The sequence below is a fragment of the Rhagoletis zephyria genome, unplaced genomic scaffold (genome assembly GCF_001687245.7).
Source record: "Rhagoletis zephyria isolate East Lansing unplaced genomic scaffold, Rhagoletis_zephyria_1.1 Rzeph_scaffold_22250, whole genome shotgun sequence".
Taxonomy (NCBI): Eukaryota; Metazoa; Arthropoda; class Insecta; order Diptera; family Tephritidae; genus Rhagoletis; species Rhagoletis zephyria.
This window is the reverse complement of record NW_016179308.1, coordinates 1-7,306: the sequence shown is the minus strand read 5'-3', so window position 1 is coordinate 7,306 and position 7,306 is coordinate 1. Positions and strand designations below refer to the sequence as shown.

General features: G+C 36.8%; 1 pseudogene; it reads right to left on the bottom strand.

Annotated features, from left to right (window-relative positions):
• Positions 1-499: 499 nt before the first annotated feature.
• On the bottom strand, positions 500-7,293 carry LOC108381349 (broad-complex core protein-like; annotated as a pseudogene).
• Between the last annotated feature and the right edge of the window lie 13 nt (positions 7,294-7,306).

The following is a 7,306-nucleotide window of genomic DNA, read 5'->3' as shown; positions in this document are numbered from 1 at the left end:
AGGTTTTTGAGGCTTTTCGTACTAATTTCTTGAATTTCTGCTGACTCTTGCATGCTTTACTTAAATTTTTTATTTTATTTTCCCTGCTTGTAAATGTTTTTATGCAATTAGAATTGTAAAGTTCCGAATATACAGTTATGCCTTTTGTTTTATTTGCAACATATTTTATTTTGTATTTTTGCATTTACTTTCATTTGTTTGTATAAATTTCAAGTCATTTTGTACTTCACTGGTGAAAATCACTGAGTTTGTGTTTGTTTTTGTTGTTTTGCATTTTGCATAAATATGTATGTTTGCGTCTTTCATATGTATAATAGCTGGTTGGCTTACATTTAGCATTGTTTTGCACATTTGTGTGTGTGTGCGTGTGTGTGTGTGTGTGTGTGTATTGTATACATATATGCATGGTTTTAATAAATTTCATCGATTCCACTTAAAGTTTTTGTTTCTTTGTTTACTTTTTAGTTTGCTAAAATTGTATTAAATCTTTCTTAATTTCTTTTTTTGTTTTACTTTTTATATAGTTGTATGTAATTGTATAGAAAAAAGGACTTGCTACTGATATTAATCCCTGATAAAGTTCATTTAGATTTACACTTAATCAAATTTAATTTATATATGTATGTATGTTTGTATATAAGTATATGTTTTTGTATATTTGCAATATAACATGCAACTTTTTAGTTCTACTACTTTTCCTTGCTGCTTTCGCTTTTATCCTATCGTAATTAATTAAGAAATGCAAACGGCTGAAACCGCTTTGGCACACAGCGTTGCCCAAGTTATGCCTAACCGGCACAATCACGCTTAAAGTTTCTTGTGTTCACCTAAGCATTCTTCAATTATTTTATTTGAATTTTTTCGGTTTTAATTTTTTTTTTTTCTTTTTGCTAATAACTAGCCTAACTGCAACTGTACTTTGAAATGTTCAGTTCAATTTATTTTTTATTTCGATTGGAATACATTTGATTTTCAGAGAGTTTTCAGCGCACTCGAAAGCAAAACAACAATTCATATGTACGCAAAAAGAGGGAAGAAAAACCTAATGGAAAAAACACAAGAAACCGACTACTAAATATCTATGTTTGCCCGAAGAAAAAATTGCAATTCATAAAGACATGCGCGCAACGGCAAGCGCAGCGGTGGGCGTTGCGTACTATTTTTATTTTTATTTTTATATTTGTGTTTGCTCTCGGATTTCTGCTACTCAAATTCTAAATTTTGCTAATTAATCGACACCGCAGCGGTATCGAATGTTGCGTATACGCCATGATATGTACAAATTGATAATACCAAACGTGTAACGCACGCGCCCCCGCGCCTACGCCTTCGCCATTGCCATCGCATGCTTCTGTTGCCCACTGCACAACTTCCGCTGTAGCCAGTAGCTTATGCTGACTCAGCTGTTTCTCTTCTCAAATTCCGGCCACACTTGGTGGCGCGCATATTGCAAAAAACTAACGGTTAAGTGTGGTAGATGCATTCAGCTTTAGATTTGCTTTGCTTCTGCATTTGGCGATAAGCTAATTAAATTATTAAAACTAACGGTAATGGTAAGTATACTAGCATTAAATGTAGCTAAGAACTTATTTAGATTAAGCCTTAAACTGCATTTGTATTGTATGTATGTATGTGTGTTCCTAAGTGTATACGCGTGTGTGTGTGTGTGTATATTTACAATGGAGACTTCTGTTCTCACGCTTTACTTTCAAGTTAGCGGCTGCCAGGCCAGCCTCAACTGTTGCGCTAACTATTCAAAATTTGTAGCAGCTTTTTTAGCGCATAAATATTAAATTCAAAAGCTCACTTCGTAGCTGGTAAGGGCTAACTTTTACCTTAGTTACTGTATTGCACTTGGGCGTCAACTGCGCTGATACTGGCCGCGCTCTAAGCCGCTCAGTTTGTTGTTGTGTGTGTGTGTGTGTGTGTGTATGTATGTTCGCTACACATACATATGTATGTTTACAGTTAGCGAAAAAAACCTAAAATCTTATAAACTTATACAGAATTCTAAAGCATTACTAATGTATGTATGTATATACGCGTACATTTACATTAACATATAAGTTAAGCGATATGCACGTCTATTATCTAATTAGCATAATTAAATTTGAAAATATTACATAATTTGTTTTTTTTTTTTCATTTAAATGCTGCGCGCTTATACTCCGCCGCTCAAATTACTTGGCGGTGGCTCTCTAAAAAATCGCATTCCATCTGAAATCCTATTGGATGCCTGGTGGTGGCTGTCCCAGCTCGCTGGTGAAGTCAAAGAGACTGGTGCGCGGATGCGTCAGATGGTGGTGGTGGTGGTGATGGTGTGGCGGCACTAGCACATTCTTGATGGCGGACGTCTTGAGTAGGCGCTTCAGCATGCCACTGGAGCCGCGGTGCTGCAGGCTCTTGTGTGTGGTGAGCGAGTTTTTGGTGCGATAGCGTCGAGTGACAGAACTCGCAAACGTACAGCGTGTCGGACTGCTCGTGCTTGTCCTGGAAGTGCCGCTTCAGCGAGTAGTAGCATGAGAAGGTGCGCCGGCAGTAGGGGCACTCCTGTGGCTCGTTGATGCCGCCGCTGGTGGGTGGGGGCATGCGCAGCGGCATTTGTGGTGGCGCGGAAGTCAAGGAGGATGTGACCGATTGAGGGCCGCCGCCACCGCTACCACAGTTGCCGGTGTTGTTGGACGTGATGACGCTGCCGCCGCCGCCGCCGCCGCCACCGCCACCGCTGCCGCTGCCGGGGCGTGGAGGTGATGAGTTGTGCATATTGAAGAGACCAGCGCCAGCGCTGCCGCCGCCATTGCATGCCAACGAACTCAGCGAAGAGGGCGAAGGCGTTGTGAGCGCGGTGGGCGGTGAGGGTGGTGATGAGGTAGAACTTGTCGGTGACGTGGCCGCCGAGCGTATGGCTGAGTGTGCACCTAAGGTGGGAGAGAGAGAGAGGGAGAGAAGAGGAAAGACAAGACGAGTGAAGAGATTAATAAACGCTTAAAAAATTTGGTGTAGGAAGAGTTTTGGTATTTTTGAGAAGCACGAAAATTAAAAGTGTGTGTGTGGGTGTGCGCGCGAGTAAGAAGTGAGAGAACGAGAGAGGGAGAGAGAGAGTGATAGATAGTTCATTGAAATAAGGAAATATAAAATACGTTTCGTTATTAAGTAGCATGATTTTGTTTTCTATTTTTTTCAAGAGATTTAATATTAAAAATCTGTTTTAGTTCAAAGCAGTTATAGAAATAGTTTGATTTTTTGTATGTGTTTTCGCCTAAAGAATCAACTATCAAGTGAATATATCTGTGGCATTTTGTTAAAAAACATAAATTTCATCTTTTTGATTTAAAAAAATTATAGGCTTTAGAAGAATAAATTTTCCTTAAAAAATTTTATATTTTTACTAAGTTTCACATAAAAAGGAATCTAACCTAATCCGTTATAAGTTGTTTTATCAAAATGCCACACATACATACATACATACAAAAAAAATCAGTTTGGTAGTTGTTTTTTGTTGTTTCTTTTAAGGCGTTCAATTGGAAATAAAAGTGAATTCATTTAGAAAGCTTTTTTTGTTTTTGTTTATAAAAGTATACATACGCATTTTCATGTGTTTTTTTTTTGTTAATTTTTTTTTAGGATAGTGAATGTTCGAGCTGTAAAACTTGTATCTAAAGCGAAAGTTGAAAAAGTCTACGTAGTTGAAATTTATGGAAGAGAAGAAACTCAACTAACGCTCAAGTAGGCGTAGAAGTGCCAACAAAATTTGGGATGATTTTTAAATTCGAATTCTCAGGAAAGTGCATGCAATTTAGCAGGCCTTCTTTTGCTTTGAACGCAGATTCACATTTCTACGCACTTACTTGAGTTACTGAGCTGAATATATATATTTTCCAAACTTAAAAATTTAATATTAACAAAAACAAAAAAGTATAATACATAACTAAATTAGAAACATATTTACAAAAAAGTTTTTATACAAATCACAAACGAAATATTAAAAATTATAAATGCATGCATAATTCGTTTTGGCTATGTATAAACTTTAGGCACTACATTTAAATAAATATATATATGTATGTATATTTACAAACATGCATTACAACAAGCGATAAACAATTTGGGTAGGTAACTAATTAACGGTATCAAGCGGTTAAAAGCAGGCGCGGCAGCTAAGCAAACTGAAAAGAATGAGCAAAGCGCCACAAAAGCCAAATACGCCAACGAATCCGCAGCAGAAGCAGAAATTTAAAAAAAAAGCAAAATGGCATTGACCTATGTATGGATGAGTGGCGCGCATAAGCGTCGTCTATGTGCAGTGTAAGCCGGCGTTATTTCATAAGCGTGTATGCGATGACTGGACGCCAAGCGACAGCGCACCGATGATTGTGAAGATGATTGCGATGATTATGATGACATTTTTGATGTTGACGATGACATTAAAATACAACAATGACTTTGATATGGCTGAAGTCGTATGCATGTGTGTGTGCGTGTGGGTGTGCGTGTGTGTGTGTTTACATATGTGCATATGCATACGTGATGATGAGGATCAGACTTTAGATGTATTTTTTTAAACGTTAAGCAAAGTAAGGCGTATTTAAGAGTAATTAACTAAATTACTTAGATGTACATAATAATGTAGGTATGTACGTACTTAGAAGAAAATCTGCAAATGTATTCAACTTACCAAGTTCAAATAAAACTTTATTTTTATTTGATTCTATATTTACTATTTAGTTATTGGTGGAGTATTTAGGTGAAGTCGATTTTTTTTTTTACATATTTGAGTAGAAGTAGAGCGCAGTGTGGCATTTCAAACAAACAGGAAAGAGGCGGAGATATTCAATGAGAGACGAGGAAAACAAGTAGTAGAAAAGAGAGAAAGATGGAAAAGGGAGTAATTTCAAAATATATATATTTTACTGCCGTTTCGATCAGCTTCTACAATGAAAGAAGCTGGAGTAATGTTGATGAAGACGCAGAGAACAGGCCAAAGAATACCAAGAGCAGGAATTTTTGGTTTACAGTGGTTAAGTAAAGGAGAAAGTTAAGAGACGAGTGGCACAAGTCAATATGTGTACGTTGTTGGGCTAAAGGCTGGCGTACGAAAATGTCACCATTGAAAATTAAAGAGAAAAAATAATAATTTTAGAGCTAATGAAAAGCAGAAAATCCATTAGAACAGTAAGATTAGCAAACTCGTAACACGAAAAAAAATGAAAATTTGACAACTTCCAGGCCTTTAAGGCGTTCGAGCTACACAAAAAAAAAAATGAAATATTTGACTTTCAAATATCTTTAATTAGTTCTTATTAAAACTCAGTTTTCAATATATACAAATATGTTTACTTAAGCTTAGAATACGACTCTTAAAAAATCTTTTGCTGTAAAAGTGCTTTGCCGTTGTTTTTAATTTCTTCAGCGACATTTTATATATACATACATACATATCGAGGGTTTATATTCAATACGGCCTACACGAAGGTCTGTAATTTTTACCAAAAATGAGATTCTGATATAGAAATCCACTTTAGACTTAATTGTCATCGATGATGTTAAGGCTGAATGGAAAAGTTTAAGTTAATTTCAGTGAGGGAATTTAAGTACCAGATATCTTCTAATATCAAAAAGTAGTTTTTGTGAAAATTGCAGATAGGTTGTACTCAATATAGGCCCTCGATATGATTTTTTTTATTTATTTATTTACTGCTATATTTTGAGCCTTTTGGCTAATGGTCGCGAAAGGTTTAAAAATTCCCAAATATTCAGCGAAAATATTTTGAAAATGTTAGTAAAAAGTAAAGAAAAAATTTTGTTAATAAAAAAAACGAAGCCATTACAGAGGCAACTTTTCAGTTAGTACAGAAATTTAGCGCAAGAGAGCATAGATTTTAGATATATACAACCATTAAGGTTTAAAGCCTTCCCTCTATAAACCTCAGCGGCTGTGCGCCCCATACCAAGTGAAAGCATAAATGTACAGCTGAAAACGTCTAACTGGGCAGCAGTAAAAATGTGTACTGATTAATGTGTGCGTATGTCTAAAAGTATTTCGGCAGCAATGAGTGTTTCAGCATTTCAACGTTTCAACTATGTAACTACAAGCATTCTAATTGATAAATGATGAAGGGCCTCTGTTTGGGAGAGCGAGTAATCGAGGCCCAATTATATAGTACAAGAGACCACATGAAGGATTTTCAAAATATTACAGTAGATTTTCTAATTAGAAGTGAGTGAGAACGTTTACAGTGGTGACACTCTACAGAGCGAGAGAGAGAGAGAGAGAGAGAGAGAGCGCGCGCGAGAAAGAGTGTGTGTATGAGCGAGTTAGTTGTAGAACTAGCGTAAAATTCAAATACAGTTACAAGTATTGTAAATACATTGCACCTCCTCCAGGTGTCGGTGGGTGAGTGCATTAAAGTGTAGTAAGTATTTATTAGACCAACAGGGGCAGATAGCATGAAAGATATTGTTTTGTAAAGAGAGACGGAGAAAGAGAGTGAGAGTGACAGCGAGCTATTTTCATACTCATGGAGTGAATCGTTCGTAAACGTGAACTAACTACATAAAAAGTTCCAAGTTTCGCTACGATTTTTTTTTTTTTTTTTTTTTTTTTGTTGCTGACTCGTTTTTTGTTTTCTAACCTTGTCGTTGACGTCTTTGTATTTTATTGTTGCATCGAAACTCACGCGCCGCTTTTGCTACGTAGACTCTCCATAAACGCAGTCTCTTTTTGCGTACAATTTGTGCTCACCTCACCTTTTTCACTCAGCTAAGACAGCAGCGGCCTAGGTAATCCGCGGTAATCACAAAAAGGTCAGGGAAGCAAGCGAAAAGCTTATACAATGTATATGTTTGCGCGCAATAAAAATGGCATAGACTAAAAACGTTGTAATGTTGTATGAGATAGCTTGCGTCGCTGCTCCGCTGATGTACACACATTTTACACAAAGTCACAGAGTTGATTGGCGGCGACGCGCAGATCGTCGGACGTTTTCGTGAAGTTCGCTGCTTGAATCTTTTGTTTTGTATGCGCTGCGTGCTCATTTTGCGTGTTTGGTTGTTGCCGTAAAGTGCTTGTCCGTTGTTTATTTAAGATTGACTGTTAGTTGTTTTGTTTTGTTATTTTTTTGTTTCTAGTATAAAGTTTGCTAAATTTGGTCAATAAGTCTAATACAATAAAAATGTGTAAAGGGCATAAATGCTGGGCTTACAGTTTGAATTGACTACATTTGAAAAATATATGTGCACACACATACACATTTGCATGCGTGTGTATGTATGTGCGGTAGACACACAGTAGAAGGCCACAGTGAGT